General features: G+C 36.4%; 1 long non-coding RNA gene across 2 annotated transcripts in view; it reads left to right on the top strand.

Moving 5' to 3' along the window:
• The window catches only part of LOC112972397, a 37,540-nt gene extending 21,257 nt beyond the window's left edge, over nt 1–16,283 (top strand). The window contains exon 3 of one of the 2 annotated variants that reach the window (XR_003255667.1): nt 15,417–16,283. This is a non-coding gene — a long non-coding RNA (uncharacterized LOC112972397). Of the gene's footprint in view, nt 1–11,530; nt 13,450–15,416 lie in introns of those variants that run through there. The other variant, XR_003255666.1, reaches the window with a different exon arrangement.
• The last annotated feature ends 4,504 nt before the right edge of the window (nt 16,284–20,787 follow it).

The following is a 20,787-nucleotide window of genomic DNA, read 5'->3' as shown; positions in this document are numbered from 1 at the left end:
CGAATATCTCATTTGCACTCACAGAGTCTGGACTCTTTTCCTTTCTGACTACTGTTTCAGAGTTGACTACTAGAAATGAAAAGTCAGTGGAAAATGGCCACTTAAGAGTTCCCATTTTGGAGATGCCAGAGACACTGAGAATACTGTAGGCAAGTTCTGGAATGAGATGCAAAAGCTAATAATTTATTACTAATACAAGATGATGCATTATAATACAATATTTAATATATAATTATTACATATTATTATATCATATATATTATAAGAATCATAGAATTACAAAATGGTTGAGGTTGGAAGGCACCTCTGGAGATCATCTAATCCAACCCCCCTGCTCAAGCAGGGTCACCTAGAGCACATTGCCCAAGATTGTGTCCAGCCGGCTTTTGAATATCTCCAAGGAAGATTGCCTCTCTGGGCAACCTGTTCCAGTGCTCTGTCACCGTCACAGTGAAGAAGTTTTTCCTTATATTCGGATGGAACTTCCTGTGTTGCAGTTTGTGCCCGTTGCCTCTTGTCCTGTTGCTGGGCACCACTGAAAAGAGTCGGGCCCCATTCTCTCTACACCCTCCCTTCAAATACTTATGCACATTGATAAGATCCACCCCCAGCCCTCTCTTCTGCAGGCTGAACAGGCCCAGCTCTCTCAGCCTTTGCTCATATAAGAGATGCTGCAGTCCCTTCATCATCTTAGTATTATATATAATATTTATTATTCTTATAACTGAATAGGACTTTGCCTCTTCCAACTTACCTAAAGCCCTAAAGAACTGGCAAGGCACTGTTTGCTATATGCACGTAAGCAAGAAGGTGCTATCACCCACCTTTGGGCCAGCAGGGATAGCTGTGGTTCTTGCGCAATATATAAGAACAAAAAATGCCTGGCTGATGGTACTGTGTTGGGAAAGAGACAATTTGTTTCCCTCCTTTTGCTGTGCAGTTTCAGGTTGGCTTGTCATTTTAAGCCCTGCTTGGGTTGGTGAGAGGTACCTGAGAATTTTCTTATGACAGGCACGTTTCTTCAGATTTGGAAGAAGGCTAGTGCTTTCATAAGAGTGAGACTTGGAAGAAAATAAATGTGGACCTTGGAGAAGTTTTCCTTTTGGTTCTGCATGCCTCTTCTGTGTAGTTTTCTTTCAGTCTCTGTTTTGCTCTAAACTGTCTACACAAACATGTTTAAACTGTCTTGCCCGTTAGAAAGTGAGTGCATGTAAGAGAGCATATGCATGACTGCTACTGCTATTTGTATTTTATATTTGTGTGGAGATGATAAGGGACATTGGAGCATCTAGATAGACAAGTTACTAGTGCACTGGGTTTAATGAATCCTCCACTCTTGAGAGAGAAATACTGTAGGCAAGTATGTTTATTCTCACTTTTCCAGTTGGGAAACTGAAGCAGGAAGGTTTCAAGATGGTTTGGGTCCTAGCCAGAATTAGAACTTCGAAGATATGGCTCATTTCCAGGCCTATGCTTAAATTGCAGACCATCTCTCTTTCTTTTGCGTATGCAATATTTTGTAATAAAGATAAGACTTTCTATACCATTACATATGCAGTTAGAAATAGTTCTTTATGTACTTAGTGCTGCCTTTTCTCCATGGCTTCTGATGGAGCATATGCCTGCTTGATCCATGCTCTAGTGAAGATGCAGACTGTTCATAACAAATCTGTTGTTTTTTCCTGTTTTCTTCCTGCCTGAAGGGGACTGCTCTCTTATGTAGTGGGCCACACCATTTTATAACATCAGTAGTTCTGTTACAGTGAATTCCAGATTACAGCAGGCTTTGACAAGCTCTGGAGTTCACCCATCTTGCTCTTAGTTAACTAGCCATGAGGTCCCGCCATATGTATGACTGAACAGCTGTGTCTCTCTTATTGCCATTGCTGCTACAGCAAGTGAGGCCTGAAATGCAAACCCACCTCTTCATAGCACAGTGAAGAAACATGTTAAATTACTAGAAACTTTCTTTTAATTCATTTTGTCCTTAGATTTCTTCTGCATTTGTTTCATCCTGTCTTCTATTTTACGACTCAGCAATATATTCTGTCTTGAAAACAACATTAAGTGTAGTTACGCGCACACACACTGAGAGGAGAATATCCCCCCACAGTGTTTACAGCAACACCTCTAGGTGACGGCAGGCAGTAAGCTTTCTTTTTATAGAGCTCCAGACTACAGATCATTAGCTTGATATGGTAGCTCAGTGGTGCAAAGTCATTTGAATATTTATTACCCTGCTTAAGACTTTCTCTTTTCAAGTGGGAAATAAATGTGATAAGACCCCCTTTCTGTCCTTTTGCTTCATATGCTAAAGCACAAATATGTGAAATGGATTTTAATTGTATTTCCTTGAAACTCTGTATTAGAAACCAGCAACTTAGATATTATTGACCAAAAAGTATTTTGACTAACTGCTCAAGTCTGCAAAGTCTTTTTTCCAGCCTTCTCTCAAAGTATGCTAGGATATTCAGCTCCAAAAATGAGTTGAATTTTCAAAATTTAATATATAAATATTCATGTATGACATATAAAAAGGCCGCTTTATAAATGTGTATTTGAATGGGGCACTGTTACTTAAGTGAAGTACAAATTCAAAGGCTCCTGAAAACTGGACTTTGCCAACAGTCATGGATTTTGAGAAATAGTAACAAACCAAACATTGTGTAAATGAAGCTTGGGGGGGGGGGGAGGAACCCTATTACAATACGATCAGCAAGACATGAAAGCCAGCAGCAGGCAACAGAAAGGCAGAGACAGGCTCCTGAATATATTTTAAAGGTAGAATGTTGTCAGTGTGTTTTCATTTAGCTATTTTAAGATGTCTACGTTTCACTTGCTACAGTCACAAATTCTAACTGTGAATAATAGGAATCATTATATGGGTGTAAATGGTATATTGACTACATTTTTTAGGCTCAAACACACCTTCCTTGTTGGCAGTGGAAAGCAATGAATGAGGCATTTTATTAAAACTGGTGCTTGTGGTTCTAATCAAAGGTCACTGGTTAGCTCTCACTTTTCAGTCTCAGATTTGTCTAGATGTTTGATCAGGGGGCTGCAATGAAATTATTATGACAAAGACTTTGTACTAGGCGGTATCTGTCTGCTGAAACTTGAAAGTCTTTGCCACAGTGATGCTGACAGCATGTGAATGCTGAAAGAATGTGCAAGAAATGTTATGTCTTAAAGAAACCTTTACTAAGTATCATCTTCCCTTTGTGTTACGTTTGAAATCATTTCAGTTGCTATTAAGGTACGAATGAAAAGGTGTTTCATTGATTAAAGGTAGTGTGTTTTTTTTTGAAAGTGTACTGTATGCTTTAAGACAGTCTTCCCGTTACTTACTCTGTTCAGTCCCTGCTGCACACAGCAAGTTCATTAACATGCAGATATGCAGTGATTGAAGTCGGGTTGCCTTTTACATTGGAGTTGTCTTGATATAATGAGCTTCTCTTTAATGTTCAAAAAACTGTTGTTACTTTCTAAAAGGGGTTTGTTTGTGAATTTCATTAAATTTAATTCCATCTTCAAACAATTTCAGTATTGTTCATTTTACTACAATTAACTTGCTTGCTGGCACAAAAAACTAATTTTTTTAAGCCAATGCATTGTAACTTTTAGGCGCTGTGAGGTGGGGAGATTGTTATTAATGTTGAATGAGAGAACTTCTATTTAACTCATGGATTCAATGTTTTAATTGGTGCCTGTGTGGAAAAACTAGTAGAGTAAAAGTAGGTTAGGGTTAGTCTTACTGTTTTTCCTCTTTGACAGAGATAGGCAGCATTCTGTCAGGGTCAGAGAAGAAACACTTTACCATGAACCTGTCTATGCCTGCCTCACTTTCTTCGTTAAATTAGGCCAGACAAATGGAGAAGAAAATGCATTGGTCAGATAATCTTCTGCTTTTGGTAATGAGAGCCTTATAGGATGCAGACTTAGAATGGCTGGTTGTAATTTTCTGCTCAGTATTTGCAGTCTGAAAAGATTTGGTCTTTCAGGTTGCTGTGAGGTCGAAAGGCAGTGGACATCCAGTGGCCAAGCTTTGGAGTCTGAATCTTCCTTTTGGTTTTACAGCTCATTCCAATGCCTGTGCCTCTTGGAAACTGCCTGTAAAAATAAAATGAGGTATAGTATTTAAGAAGTGATTTGCTTGGTCTGGAGAAGCAGATGAAGGTGATACCAGACTGAAAGGAGGCAATGGGAGCAAAACTAGGCTAGAAATACTTTTACTTTTCTTTAAATGCAGCTTCAGCACTTTGAGATACAATATTACTATCCTGAGAGCCTCTTATGGATTAGGAAACCATCTGACGTGTATTTTAAGGATGGATCAAGATATGGTAAAGAAGAAAACAGAAAGAAGCAAATTATTTAACTTGAGCAAATGGGGCATGGGCAGAGGAAATAAATTTACGTTTTGCTGTGTTAACATTTTTTGATAAACTGTGCAACTTCTAAAGCTATGTTTCTGGGACAGTTTTGCATGAACAGTGCCTACTTCCAGAATGGTGGTGTTGACATGTGGTCTTAATATGAAGAAAATGCTGTGATCTTTGTTTTAATTTTCACATCTACGTGAGGAAGGTTTAATTACATGTAACCCAGATTACTACAGTATAGTTTGGTCTGTGATCTTGTGAAGCATGTAGAGATACAGAATTGTTAAATCTGATTTGGACAGTTCAAGTACTGGCTTTGGAACTACTAGCTTGGAAAGTTTTTTGTTGACTCTACACAGCTAACAGAAAGCCTGGTAGAGATGAGAAATGACAGCAATTTTGTATGTATACACAGTCGAAAGTAGTTTGTATTTACAGTGAAATGGAATACTGTTTTTATATGGTTAAGGAAATGTCTTTGTTCCATTTGCGCTACTGTGACAATTGGAAGTTATTAGAATATTCTATGATAAATGTAAATGTTTCTTTATCATCAGTACAATTCCAAAATATTTTTTTAACCCTCTGCCTCCCCGTCTTAGTATATTTCTAAATGTTCATTGGGGTATTTGAACTGTTACTACTATTTCTGGGAAGATGTTCCTTAGATGGATGGACTTATTTCTATAATCTCTTTCATCAGTATTGAGTTAATTTCCTCTAACTTATTTTTCCAGTGGTGAATTGTCAGTAATAATCTGAACATCCTATGATGGGAATCTGCATTTAAAACTTACTTGCAAGACTGGTCTCCCTCAAAGCTGAACTCTTAGACTTTCCCTGAACTCTGTGCACATGTTCTGGATTTTTGCTTTATAGGAATATTCCATTTATTTAACCTGAGATTTCAGAGCATCAGTTGTTCTACTGAGAAAGCTTAATTGTCTTACAGATGGAAGTGATCTCCTTGTTTTAAGTCTTAAAATGTTTAAACGTTTGCATATGAAAATTTTACTGAAATAAACTAGAGACTCCAAGTGTACCACTAACTGCAAGCATATACAGTGCCTGCCTGAAATGACTTTATAGTTTGTTAAAATCAAATGACATTCAGTACGGATACTATGAAGAGAAAAATCAAAATAGACACCTAATTATAATTACTTTTTTTCCTGTCATTATATCCGTACGTGCAGAACAACTGATTTGAGATTACAACAGCCCAATTTGGTAGGTACAAAGGTTTTTCCTTCCCTTTTTCATCATCTGCAGGATGTAATACAATTTCTTATACTGACCAAAGTCTGAAATTTCCTCAAGTCAATGGGTATGTTACCTGAATTAGTAGAATTAATTAACAGTAAATAAATGTCATCAAGGATATAGAAATTGCAGATTAATCATATATGAGTAAAATCCAAAGACTAAGCCTCTGATATGGTCTCATTATTCATAGATGGCTCTTCTAGCCAAAGTCCTTGTGTTAGCATACACTTTCATTGCTAGTGAAGAAATGTAATTGAGAACTAGCAAGCAACCCTTAAATGAGAGGGAGGAAGATAGATTTGAGAGATGTGCTATGCAATTCTTGAATGTAGAACAGATCATCTTTTTTTGCAGATTTTCATCACCTTTTTGAAGTTTTAGTTCAAACAGCCAGTTCGGAAACCTAGCCATTCTGTCTGCCACTGTCAGTTGATGGTGGGACAGGGACGTATGAACAATACAAAAGCACTTCAGTCCGTCTCTTGTATACTACAGAAGGACTGAATGCAACGTATATTTTTTTGGAGTGGTTGTCTGTCTTCATAGAAAGCAGTATATAATATATATACATTAAAATGTGTTCATGAGTGGGCAATGCAAGTGTGTGATAATGAAGGAAATGTTAGGTTTGTTGCTAGACAACAGGTTGTTGCAAAGCTGGGCCAAAAAAACCAAGTACAGTGCACAAAAAATGTAAGCAAAATGTGAAATACAAATTTGGCTATCTAAATTGCCTGGAATTATTCCAATAATTCTTTGGAACTTTTAGCCTAAGCAGAAAGAAAAAACATATTCTGTTTGGTCAAACTCTGCTTTCAAGACAGGTTTTTTTTCATGTCTCAGTTATTTATATGCCACTACTTTTATTCTAAAACTTTATAGATAAAGATTTGGGCATGCCCTGTAAACCAAAGAATACCACACATGTCTGTATCAGATACCGTATAATTGAGGAGACTTTTCTCTGACCTAAAATGCTTGAGATCTTCCTAACCCTTGCCTCGCGCAACATAGAAATGTATTTGCCAATTTATGTTTTAGGATTTTTGATATTAGCACATCAAACTGTGAGAGAAGGAGGAGTAGGTTGCAAGAAAGTGTTAAATTGCAGCAAAGTAGTCTCAAGACAGAAGAAAGATTTTAAACCTCTTAAAAAGCACATGACAATATATTCTGTCACAAATGCCAGCAGGTGTGGCTCTGAGAAGGGACACACTGTCCTAAAGCTTGTAGGAAGGTGGGTGTAGGACAGTGCGGTATTGCCTCGGCAGTTGCTGCCACGCTGTGAGAGTGCAAGTCACTGCACAGACACAACATGCCCCAAGATGAGCTTTCCACAGTTAGGGGACAGACTGATAAGCAGCTAGGTTTTTTGGAACCAAACTTAAGTGTCATTCTAGCAGGGGTATTTTGCGTTCACAGATAGCTGCACACTGTTCCATATGCTTGCTGTTTCCAAAAACACATGTTGCTTTCTGATAACAAGAAATTGCTTTCAACAGCAGACCTTCTCCTTGTTGCTCTAATATCAACATGAAAGCATTGGACTGTTACCACAGATGCATATAACGCATGTTATACTGGGAAATAGCATTTTAGGCAAATATAAATTTATTTTAGCTTTTTACTTTTTGGTTTCACTGCTACGTAATATCCGGGTATGTTGGTCCTGAGATGAGGAAGTACAGTGGCAAAAAGAAGATGGTGGAGAACAGTCTAGCTAGAAAAGGCTAGGTAGAAGAGCCAGTTCACTACTTATACTTCAGTCTAGAAATATTTATGCATCATTTAGAAATAAATAAAAGTGTAATTTAAGGACAGAATATATTTATCTGGAAAAAAGAGAAAATATTAATCACCCTCTCTGAAACAGATGTTAAAACTAGCTGAATGATTTTCTTTTAAATATCAGCCTTCTTAAATTAATTTGCATAGAAATGTATTTACGTTGGATGATATACCTATGAGAACTGTAGGTGACAAAAATATATAGTCTAACTAGAGGCAAGAATATTTTATATTTACTGTAAACCATAAAGCTTGGTTGTCTTCACTAACGCTCAGATAAGAGCACAGACGTTTGTGTGTGTCATGGGGGGAACAGAAGCGGTCAACCAGTTCATCTTTAAGACTATTGTGAAAGGATTTAGTATGTTTTGACTTTTTTACACCATGTCTGAGTTATGACACTACTTTAGCTTAGCATCAGGATTTGAACAAGATGCCTGACTACTTTTAGGTCATCATGATTTGCTATTACACTAATGACAGGAATTACTAAAAATCTTTGCCGCCTTATTGACTATTTAAAGTGCTTAATATTTCTAAGTGAATGCATGCTTTGAGGAGGTTTGTCCAGAAAACCATTTCAAAAAGCAACTCAAAAGAACAGTGTGGAAATTTGCAAGTCAAACTATGATTTATAATATTATTTTTATAAGTAGCAACCACAAAAATAATCATGCTGCTGGAGCCAACAGCAGTATTTTGAAATTGTAGGATCTAATGTATGAGGTTATTGCATATGAATGGAGAGATATGTTATTGCAATGATATATTTTATTACTTGCTTCTGTTTTTATTAAGGATAATGAAAACCTTCTGTTTGGCCCTGTGAACAAAACTAATGTGACCTTTCATGTGACCCACCTGTTGCGCTTTCACAATCGATAATAGTTACCTCATGTTAGGGTGATCTGGAAAATAACAGTGTGCCAGCACTGTAGAAAATAACGTTTGTGTTTCTGAATTTGTATTTGCCTCGGATCTGAAATTAAGGAGAATACAGGTTATCTAACAAAATGCTTAAAAGGCAAAATATTATTGTAAGAGTATTGTCTCTATTACTAGCAGATGCATTTTCAAAGGCATTCAGCTGCTGAAACATAGCTGTAAATTTGGCAGAATTGGCTTTAAGTCTGTGATTTTTAATAGTATCGAATGTAGGGGGGAAATCCAATTAGGTGTTTTGAAAGTTATGCAGATCTAAAGTTTGCACCTTTAAAAAGTCAGTCCATGTAGATGCAAGTTTTTCCCGCATGTTAATTCAAAAATTACATTTTTTTTGTCTGTTGCATAACATCAGTAATATTTATTTCTTTTTAAGGGGAAATGTGAAAAGGCCCAAATATTTCTAGACATTATTCTTCCATTTGTATTAGGTCTTGATTCTGGAAGTAAACATATATTTAACACGAACAGTACTGTGTCATTTTTCTGTGGGAGCCTGATAACTAGATTAGACTTGCATTGAGATGACTTATAGGTTATGTGCGTAGTATTTGCAAAATCTGGACCCTGATTTCAAAGAGGTTTACACATGTGGATTTGAAGTACATGTGCAACTGCTGAATTTGCTCAACGGACCAGAAAGGCTCTTTCCCTTTGGAACCCTTATGGTTTATCTGGTCAATGGTTTGCAAGCTAAGAAGGATTTATGCATTGGATCAATGATTCATCTAATAAGGGGGATTTCCACAATGTCTCTTAGTGACAAGTTACAGTGTGGCCACACAGTATGCATTTTAAAAATTAATATGTATGCAGAAGAAATATGGAATTGTTGAAATACATTATAAATGACCATGATACTGTCTCGTGATCAGGATAGTATATAAATAATGTTTTGTGTGTGTTAGAGGAAACTTTGTCATTCTTGCATTTCTTTTGTTTGTACATTCCATATTCTGTGACAATAAGTTATATTGTTTTACGTGCACAGATCAACAGAAATTAGACCTAGTCTTTAGCCAGTTAATGCAAGCGGGCTCTCAGTACTACCCTTTTCCTCAAGCCATGTCAATGAATTCTTGCTCTTCTGACCAGATAGACGGCCTATGTACTGAAGATCAGCAGTCAGACAGAGTTACAAAAAGGGGTTAAATGTCCTTATGTGAAAGCATCTGCCACCAGCACCATCATGGTTAAGCTGTGAGAGTGTCAGTTTGAGTGCCTCCTGATGGCAACTGCTGAGTTATGACATGGGGGAGAGGTATCCTACTAAGTAGGCAGGGCTTGATCAAAAGCCCCTTTGAAGTCAATAGAAAGATTCCTATTGACTTAAACAGGCTTTGGAACAAGCCGTTAATTATGAGGTACTCAATCAGGCAAGTAATAAGCTTCTTATTGCCTAATTAGGTACAATGGTAACCTTAGACCTGTGACTCTTATGTGGGTTGGACTCCTTATCTTCCAGAAGCTCCATAGTACAAACAGACCCACTAGCAAGAGCAGTGTCCCAGATGTGTATCCTCAGTTCCTCTCTTGCCTTAGGGGTCTGACCCTAAGATGCAGTTCAGCTCTTCCTTTTTGAGTCTGCTAGCTGACTCATACCGTGTGTCTGATAGATACCAACAGCAGGAGGAACTCAGGGAGGGGAGTGCTGTGAAAATCACCTTGCTTAGGCTCTTCTTCATTATCCTGCTGGAATAAAGAGGACAGGGACCACGCAGTACAATAAAACACATATCTTGTCCACACATCTGGCAAAGTTCTTGGAACCAGCAGCAGACTGAGCATTGCCATGAAGACACCCTGTGTGTCCGGATCTGACCTTTGTCAATGTGCCACTGTTTCGGCTATACTAGCAAGAACATTTTGGCTTCAGCGAGACTTCTTCATTATAGAGGAGACTAAATAGTGCAAATGATGCAGCCTGGAGCTGTATTGTCTTTTATAAAGAATCTCCATGGGAACATTATCCAGGGAGGTGAAATGAGCCTGCCTTGGTCTTCTCTCTCTTCTTCAGCCCATTTGTTGCCTTCTCTGTATGTACAAGAAGGCTTCCAGGGGTGGCATTGCCATAGAAAGCAAACGTCATTAGGAAAGACAAATGATTCTTACAAAGTACATTTGACAAATAAAGTTCTACCGCAGTTCACCTTGAACAATATGTAAAGGATCATTGAGTATTCCCTGGAAATAAGAAAGTATTAGCAGTGGGATGAGCAAGTTACAGGGTGAAAAGGCAGCTTATAAAAGGCCACACAGCTGTTTTTAACTCACCTGGATTTCAACATTCCCTTTTATTCTTCTGAGACATCTCTTAAAAATATTTGCTGTTGAGATAATTTAAGTAGTTGAACTGGCAGCCGTGTCATATTACCAAAACCCCCCAAATCTATAGTGGGATATCTTGTACCTGTTTTTCAGCAATGGTGCAGTTCGGTGACTTTATATTAGATTTTTTACATCACTGCTAGCAGTAGTGTTCTGAATTATGTTGTTGAATAAGTACAAATTTGGAGACAGCTTGGAAGAGGGGAACATTTGAAACAACCCTTTCCACAGGTTTTTGTTGGGCATCTATTTGGTTAAGTTCCTTTCTGTTTGTGAGGTTTGAGGTTAGAGTCAGAAAAAAACAGAGACTATCAGAGATTAGTGTTTTGCTTTTAAACTCTTTTTTTGCTTTTTATCTCTGCTTGTCATATCAAAATCTAATTTAGATTTTGAATTGCTTAGATTCTAAGCAATTTGTGGCAGGACTTAATGTCTTAAATTTTTAGCAGACAAGCCATTTTTACTCTGTTCCTGTGTTTGGTTATTCAAGGTTAAGATACCCCAAAAGGTCTCATTTTTTAAATGGTGGATTGGCAGAGTTTTCTGACAATCTAGTTCCTAGAAAGGTGTCTTTGTATCACTAGTGTTTTTTAAAAGGTTAAAAGACCTGTATCTTCTATTTATCGTTAGAGCACTCAATCCATGCTGAGGATGATTAAGAGAAGAGTGCAGATTGGCATTTTCACTCATGACACATAAGCATTTTTTATGTTTTAAAAAATAGTACTGATGTTTGGTTTAAAAAAAAAGTTTAATTCAGTGATTTTCATAGGCTAGAAATATATCTGTCAACCATTCATCTAACACGTGTTATTCTCTTCCAGATCTTTTCCCTGTTGTGTCCTTATTGCAGCAATCATCAAAACCATTTGAAGAGTTTAATTTAGGCTGAAATGATTCTCCATAGAATAAACAGAATATCTCACCTGTGAAGGATGATTACATTTTCTAAATTTGTTTAAAAAGGAAGGACCTTCATAATTCACAAGTGCTCTACTTGCAGTTTTTATGGTGGAGAAATCTTTTAGGTCTGAAAATAAAACATTGCTATATTTGAGTGCTATCAGCAGTTTAATCTTTCATATTATTGGTACAGAATGAGTAAGGATCAGAGCTTTGATTTGAGCTTTCACCTGGCCATATATTGCTGTGCTTTTACTGTGAAAATAATTTTCCTGTTTTATTTTCTGAGTAATGATGATGTACTGTGTAAAATTCAAATAAGGTCATTTCAGATGTGTTTGACAAATTGCACATTAAAAGGTAACTATGGTATGTGTACTAGACAAAACCAGAGACACTTTGTGAAAGTATTAGCTTACAGTTCTGATACATCTTCTCCATGTGTGAGTACTTTTCATCCACTTTTGCATGTGGCTAAGGCTATTGCCTTGCTGCTTGAGCAGCTTGTTTTGGTGAGCAGTTCATTCAGGTACTTCACTTGCACAAGTCTAATTGAATGTATGTAAGGATGGAGAGGCAAATTCTTCACCTGTGCACATTCTCACTCTCCCCGCAGCAAGGCTGCTGCAGATTTGCTTTGCAAGTGAGAGTGAGCTTGCCAGGAACTGTGAACATGAATTTCCATGGTGTTCATGGAAAAGGGCAAGAACAGAGTGAGAGGATCTATTGCGGTGCGTCTCTCTTAACTGTCTCTCACAGCCCATACAGAAATTGTAAGGCTTTGCTAGCTACCAAAGCAGGAGGTCCTCAGCGATGGCTTCTAAGCAGGTCTCTGTCCGTACCAACTCTGCTAGTCCTCTGGACCATCTCGTTCTGTGTAGCATACAAACAGCTAATCCAGTTGCGTAGCATCTAGATCAGATTTCCACTAAGGATTGGGTCTTTCAATAAGCTTCCATTTCCTTTGGTTTGTTGAATACCCTAGGCCCTCTCCTACAAATAGTGTAATTAAACAGATATTCAGATAACATAGTTCATATATCTGCATCTGCGATAAGATATATCTTATGTGTGCATCTCAAATAATGAATTTCCATTCATTTTCTAGTGTGTGAAAACCTTCCCTAATGGCCTGAAACATGCCAAATATGCCATTATTGCTATTTCTTAGGCCTCTTACATAACTCAGCTGTTTTCTTTACTCTGTTATAAATTGTTTGGAATAAATTTTTATTTTTTTGCATGGCTTTAAAGCCATGCAAAAGTTGCTTACTTGAATTAATTTAAATTGCTATTAGATAGTTGCTTCTTCATATACCTATTATCTAGCGAGCAAGTTCAAGGAATTTGTTCAATATATTTTCAGCAGTTCAGAAGGTATTAGATGCCACCATTTTCAATGGAAAATTAATTCTGTGTGCCTTAATATATAGTGTTACACTTGAAGTTCTGTAGACCTAGTTTTCAGCAGCATCTTGAAGAAAATCAAGGTCCTCTCAATATGGGATCTTACAAAATGAATGGCTGCTTTAAAAGAAGACTTAGTTTACATCCTTTCAGATACCTGCTGCAGTTTGGTACAGTTCTGTGTATTCTTTTCTTCCTTCAACTTTCTTTTCCTCGAAAGACTTGGCTATCTTTTTCTTTTTCCTACTCAGTATTTGCTCTCTTTCTCCCTGTTTCTCTCAGTTGTCTTCCTTCTTTTCGCAAGAAGAGAGTTCTGTTCATCCTGTCATTTTTGTTCCGTATTTAAAAACAGTATCCAAAAATCAAAGGACAGTTCTGAACACATTAGTATGGCAAAAAATATATTGTCTTGACAGGATTTCTATTCCTAAAAGGCTGGAGGGACGGGGGTAAGAAAAACATATTGTGCTTAATAGATTTCCTTAGGATTTTAAAATTTGAGGAAAGGTAAACATTCATGTTCTTAATTTTTTGAGTATCTTTTCATTCAGGAGTATTTTGTGTCTATCCGGCTAGTTGTGAATGTAGATATATGTGTATGTGTTCGTGAAAGCATGTTTTATAATTTAAAGTTATATAGTCTGTTAACCAAAAGAATACTGCAAAAAACAGTCTGTCATCAATGACATAGCTTAGTTTATATATCCCCTGTTCATCAAAAGAACCAATGAAAATTTCATTCTAATCTGACAATCAAGTAGCTAGAAAAATAAACTAAAGACTACTGATGCCAGAATATGATCAACACAATAATTTGGTAAGACTGATATGGCTTGCTGTAACCTGATCATTTATGGATCAATTGATGATATTCTAGATTAATTTACCATGTGATTGACTTGCAGTTCTAATTTAGGAAAATATCCACACTGAGTTTAGTTAAAAATAGCTTAGTTCAATACAGATGTTTTGCAGCCAGACAGTGATGGAAGTGCTGCCTAATAAATATATGTGAAGTGGAGAAAGACATCTTAAAATAGGATAAATGTATTTTGCTGTAGGCAGACTTCTGGTTTCTTTCTTTTTTTTTTTTTGAGGCTTAGAAAAGGCATTGTGTTCTCTCATACAATTTTGTATTATAATTCATTATTAGACAAGGAGAAACTTCAAATACATTCAGAATTAAACAGAATGGAATAGTTCTACAACCAGACTCCTGAAAAGGATTATCCTTCTGGACTACACCATTAAGGATTTATTTCCTTACCCTTTCCTCTCTGCTCCTTCCCTATTCCTTGCCTTCATCTGGCAGTATCTTTCTGATTGTTTAAGGGAGAGGGGATTTTGGGCACTTGTGGAATGTCAGCTTCCATACCTAAGCCTTGCAGGCTGACTGAGCTTTTCCAGTTCACTGATGCAAGTGCAAGCATCCTATGGTTCATATGCAGCTCTAATTCCAATTTACTTGTCAGTTATTTCTTGAATAGGCTAATTTTACATATGATTAGTTTTTAATTCTTCAATCACAACATGAACTGCATGTATTATATTACTATAAAAGTATGTTAATACATAGGCTATGATTAACTCAAAGTGCAAGCTCTGTTCTTCCTGGTACACAGTGTGCAACCACTGCGACTTCTGTGGGAACTCCTAACTTGCAGCTGAAAGCAGAATTCATCCTGAAGCAAAAAATGCGATGCAGATTTTTAGGAGGTGACAAGAATAACATTACAAGATATGTAACTGTAGCAAGACATAACAAGAAAATTATGTTTCTGTGAAAAGCAGACTGCAGTTATTTCAGGGCTGATCCTGGTTTCTGATTCACAGTTGTGAAGGCCAAAACACATAGAAATGCATACATTTCTTCATGGGGAGGACATGGGAAATCTCTACTGGGTCCTGCTCCATTTTGGATAGATAAGAATAGAGCCAGCCAATAAATTGTGCTTGAATTTATATCCACCAGCTTCTCCTTGCTTTCATTACAGCACAATTGTAGAAGTAACCATGCGCTGGCTTCATCACTAGCTCATATCTCTTGCAAAAACTGTCCCTTTGTCAGAGCTGGCAACACAGGCTTAATGTGCTAGAGGGATTTAGGTCTCCTACTATATTGTGTAATTGGTTGGAATTTGCATCAAAAATGTGTCAGAATTGATCACTTTTGTAAGCGGTAAACCATTAGTTTTATTAAAAAAACTCACACAACGAAGAACATATACAGTAATTTTTTTGAATGAGATGAAGATGTTAGAATGTCTGTTTTCAATGTATATATTAGAACTAATTACTTCATGTCTTGTCAACTGAACCATTGTTTCACTGAAGTTAACATACAATAAAACTGAAGTAACACATTAGTGAATCTGCTCCATTGTGTTTGGCCTTTTCTAGATGCTGTGAAATTTAAAGCAAAATACTAATTCCACTGGCCTGAAAGCTCCATCATCTTTCCCTGTGATAGATTTTCTGATGTTATAGCAGTTGCTCAAGGTTCTAAGGTGTAAGTTGAATAATTTCTCTCTCACTTTTTATGCGTTTTGATTGTTCCTTTTGGGGAAGATGTCAAATCGTCACACTGTGGTGTTATATGTCATTGTGATGACACTAACTGAAATAACAAGGACGCTCCATAACACTTTTGTAAGGTGATATTAACCTGGTTATCCTATAAATACTTACCTTCTTTTCACTTGATGCCAGAGACTTAAGAAAGTCATGTTGATGCTCAAAAAATATGAGAACATGGCTAGATAACAATTTTCTATTTGATATAACATTGTTAGCCATAATGATAAAATTAAGGGGAAAACTGTGGGAAATAAATAAGCAATATTTGGTTTTTGAATCTCTGATATTAGGGAATCTGCTCTGAGATCCTGTACAGAAGTAAGGATATATTGTGCAGTTTGTTTTTGCCAACAGTTGAGATATATCCTCTTTGGAGTGTCACCCAATGAGAAGGACACCCTGTGTAGTCAAATGTTTATTTACTTACTTGTATATTATGTTTTGTCTGCCTGACAGCTTGTCTTGTAAGGATGAACACATCTGTGATTTTTTTAGATTGTCATATGCACTAATAGATCTCCTCACCAAATGGATTGTTTCAAATTTATCACTTTTATTAGTGCCACTGTCTTTTACTATTGTGCAGAAATATTTTTGTGTGATTACATATTCATTCTGTCTCTCCTTTGTATCTTATTGATAAAATTTCATTGGATCTGTTTCTTCAGAATATTGTTTTTTGAGGGACTAACCTTGTAAAGTTATTTGTAATAAAAGCTTGTTTAATTTTTATTCAAGTTTCTTACACAACTTTCTTACTAATTTTCTGGTAATATTTTGTCCAGCTTCTCCATGTCTATGATTACCTAATCTGTAATTCTTTCACTGTGTCAGTCAAATTTGTATCGATGAAAACTCTGATGGCGGCAAGTCCTTGTCCTTGTAGGATCATTTTATTTGTTTGCTGTGGAACTTCCAGTTGTCATTTTGGATAATTGTCTACGCTGCACTATTTTTTAAATTCGTATCTATTGTTTTTTAATATATTTTCACTAATTTCAGATAAGTTGGCACATTTTGATACCACCCTGATTCTCTGTGTATTCATTAAGCAGAAATCTTTGAGAGAAGCAATATTTTTCCCCCCTATGATAGTATGTAAAATACATTCCTGAGAGTGCGTTCACATAGGCTTGCATCGTTTTGCATCCTTGAATATAAGATGCTTGTAGCCGCTAGGGTCATTAAATGTAGATCTATCCTCAGAGTTCCCAAAGGCAACTGGAACGTGTAGATTTGAGAATTTTTGGTCAACATTCCTTTTTTTGTTAACTCCAGCTGAGTGCTCTGTTTTTTTTCTTCATTATCTACACTTTCCTGAGAAAGCTGAAGACAACATCATTATTGCATAGCACTTTTCACCTTTTGCCATAAATTTTATTGACGTGAATTAATAACAGTGAATTTTAAGCAATCCGCAAGAGAAACTTATTAGTATTCTTGGAAGTATGTTCCATGTTCTCATCATCTCCTCTTTTATGTAGGTCTTCTTGAAAAACAAGATCCAAAAAAGGACAAAAAAGGCCAGCATTATTCAAGTATAGTCCCTATTCTTGTCTTCTCCCTTTGTTTTTTTTAGTATTTCCTGTATTTGGAGCTGTGCTGATATTATTAATGTATGTGCCAGCACTGGGGAAAAAAAAAAAAAAAAAGGATTGCGAGAGTCTGATGCAAAATATTCTCAATGTTGTCGTTCTTTAGAGTATTATTGTGCAATGCTTTTGCTTCCTTGTACTTCTAACAGTTTCACTTCTGGTGAATCATTATAGCTTGATTTCTGAGCCAGAGATCTTAAACTGAGTGTCAAACTAAGACAGTTTGCTTTACCCCTAATCCATTAGATAATGCTCAGAATCAATAACGCATAGGAGAAGTGTGGAGTAACCAAACTGGTAAGAGGTATTTTGTAAGTGAAGGTGAAGACAGTAGCTGATTTGCCAGCATTATATTTGCCAAACTATTCCTTTTCATTCTGGTAGGACTTGCTAGGATAGAAGTCAGATTCTGGTGTGTTGAAATTTTCTTTTGAGGCCATGCTTTGGCAGGATGCTGTCTTGTTGCTTATAAAATGACTAAAGTGTCTACCAAATGCAAGTGCCAAGTCAAAATATGTTCTGTATTTTGGTAATTGTGCAGAAAGAACACCAGATGGTTCTGATGATGAAGTGCTTTGGATGGGATCACCAAAGTTTTAATGGATGGCAAACTCCGAAGGCTTAATTACCAACCTCTCTAGCAGCAGTGCTTTTTTTATCAGAGTGGGCAAGGTATTTTCAGACACAGGAAAGAAAGAACCATATATTACTTTGCATGTAGTTGAATAAAATACATGTAGCTTCTCTTTAGGAATATTTGAAACTGAGAATACTTGAGCTTAATAGAAAGGGTGCCAGATTATGTTTCCAAAGTGAAAAAAAAGCTGTATAATGAACAATATTGGTTTTGTTTTAGCAGTTTGATATTTTCTGGGCATGTTAAATTTTCATAAAGCATGCTCTTAATGTATCATTTTGTTGTCCACCATTCTTTTACAATATGAATATCCCCTACATTTTGGGTTCAGGGGTATAACCATGATATTTATTTTCCACATCTGATCAGAGATGGCTCAAGAGTGATCTTTTCTTGCAGAAGATTTTCTCATCAAAGTAAATTGGACAGACCACATTTAGAGAGTAGAGAAACGCAAACATTAAGTAACAGATCATACAGACATCTCATTTTATAGCTCTCACAATGTAACAAATGTTAAAATTTGACTTTTAGCTTTAATGCATTCCAGCCAGGCCCCAATTGCGTAGCAGTTTGTGTGCTGTAATCACCTAGGACTTTGTATTTGAATGAAGTGTATTGCATATTATTTTTTCTTTTATTTGTATGATTTGCCGAACAGCTAAATCCTAGTGATGGTAGAGAATCTTGAATGGTATTTGTCACCAGTTTTTACACAAAGAATAGCATTACCTTGCCTGAAACTCTAGTAGTTATTGTCATTGAAATCAGTGAAAGTTGCACCATTGACTGTAGTGTGATAATAGGGTCAGGTTGTTGAAATAATGCTTGGGTGAGGCATAGCTTAGATAATGAGGCCAAGTCTAGCCACTGCTTTTAACATGCAAGTTCTTTGGCTTCCATGGGATTGCAGTGGTTTAACTATGGGAGAGAATACAATTTGTTAGTTTCTGTAACTCAACCAGAAGAGAGATTTCTTTTCTCTCTGAAATTTGAGTTTTATAAAATATGAGAATCCTGCCTATTATGTTGCCATGTAAGAGTGAACAAAAGAAAAAAAGGACATTATAGGTCATGTTGTCAGACCATATTCTTCTGTCTGTGGGAGCCAGGTTTTAAAGATTGTTGGGACTTGCTGCAGAGCACAGCTGCTTCTCCAGGTAGGGAGAAGTATCAAGAAGAGTATCATGTATGATTGATTGGGAGACTCTTTTGCTGGCGCTGAGCCACTTTGGAAATTTTTTTGTTTAATTATCTCTTAATTTTTGTACATGCACTTAAGCAACTTGTGATTAGTTCAACCTAAAATCAAAGTCAGTGTGGTTACAGAGAGATTCATCTTATTTAGAGTAACAAATTTTTTGTATGCTTATGACTTTTAAAACCTTTTACTAGAATTTTTATGGATTTTTGCAAAGCTCTACCTGGTGTAGCCTGGGGTTCCTTTGTCCCTGATTCTACTGCGCAGAATCTCATTCCCCGCTTTCCGAGGAGGTGACTCGCTGTGAAGGTTTTGCTCAGTTGCACAAACCATCCCAGTTCAGAGGGTCAATATTAGGACTATGCACTGCTTGATCTCCCTCTTAGATCCTCAAAATATGGCTTAAATTTTGCATAAGCTTTGTGTTGGCACTCTGTACAGAAGAAAATACCATCCAATTGTAAGATCCTTAAATGGTTATTTTCTTGTAAAGTACTTAAAAACTGCATCTGGAAAAGTTCTGTAGGTGCACAGTATATTATTGTGAGGATTAATAGTAGTAGTGTCTGACTTTGCAGTGAATTATGAGGTACTGAAATTTCCACAAGCAAAGCTCTGAAAATTTCTAAGATATTTATTACCTCATTTTGGTGACAGAGTAAAGAGTAAAATCCTAGATCCATTGAGATTGTGGTGCTTTTGCAATGATTAAAGTACAGCCAGGTTTTAACCTCATGTTCCAAAAATAGCCATGCCTTCCTGTGAGATCAGGAGAGTTCCCATGATTTGCTATATTACTTGTAGGGCCTGTATTTATTCTCATTGGATAGTGTGTCTGTTGACATTTTCAAACTGCATATCCTCGTATAACTGTAAACTAACTCTTAAGACCCTGTATGGCAATTTAGACAGCACTCAGAACAACAGGATCATGAACAGAGCTGAAACCTGTAGTAGCACCCTAAGGCAATTAGTTGCAAACAAAGTGAAGGATTAAGTTATCTGGAAGCAAGGAATAGTTAGTGATAAAATCACTGAAATTAGAATAGTAATCTTTAGAACTATAACATTTTACAGTTTCTTTAATGAAGAAAGAAAAGAATAAGGATTAAAAACTTTGTCAAGTGGGAAACATCTTCTAATAATGTGATTTTGTTTCTTGAGAGTGCATTGACTAGGAATGTAAATCTTTTCTTGTTCCTTGATTTTTCTGAAAAGTTTTTTTCTTATACACAAGTAGTTAAAGTCTGCACTGCATTCTGAAGGGTGCATATGCCAGAAAAAGAGGGCAGGGTCACCTGGAAAAAGAGATATTTCTAGCTCAAAGAAGCAAAGTATGCCCAGTTAAAGTAAAATAGTGGAATCAGAAAATATTACAAAAAAGAAAAAAAAAGCTGCATACTTTATAGTTGCCTGGGAGTAGTTATAACTTGTGCACTAATGATTTCTGATGGATGTTGCTGGTGTTCGTTAAAAAGAAAACAGAGAAAACAACACCCTAAAATTCCACAGCAATAGCTGCTTCATTTAGCACAAGTCAGAAACATATTTGAAGCCCTTCTTAAAGAACTTTCTTTTTAATGAAATACAAGTTATTCCCTATATACCTTTCTTTCCTCCTTCATTTTCATTTGTTTAGTTAAACCAGTGATAAGATCTTTTAATGAGACATGTCAGGCTGATGAGTTAATTTGGTGAAACTTTTAGGTTTGCTATCCAGATTAATGTGAATTTTTTTGATTTTTTTTTTTTTTTTTTTTT

This window comes from Apteryx rowi, unplaced genomic scaffold, assembly GCF_003343035.1.
Source record: "Apteryx rowi isolate R43461 unplaced genomic scaffold, aptRow1 scaffold_49, whole genome shotgun sequence".
Taxonomy (NCBI): Eukaryota; Metazoa; Chordata; class Aves; order Apterygiformes; family Apterygidae; genus Apteryx; species Apteryx rowi.
This window is presented reverse-complemented; position numbering and strand designations above follow the sequence as displayed.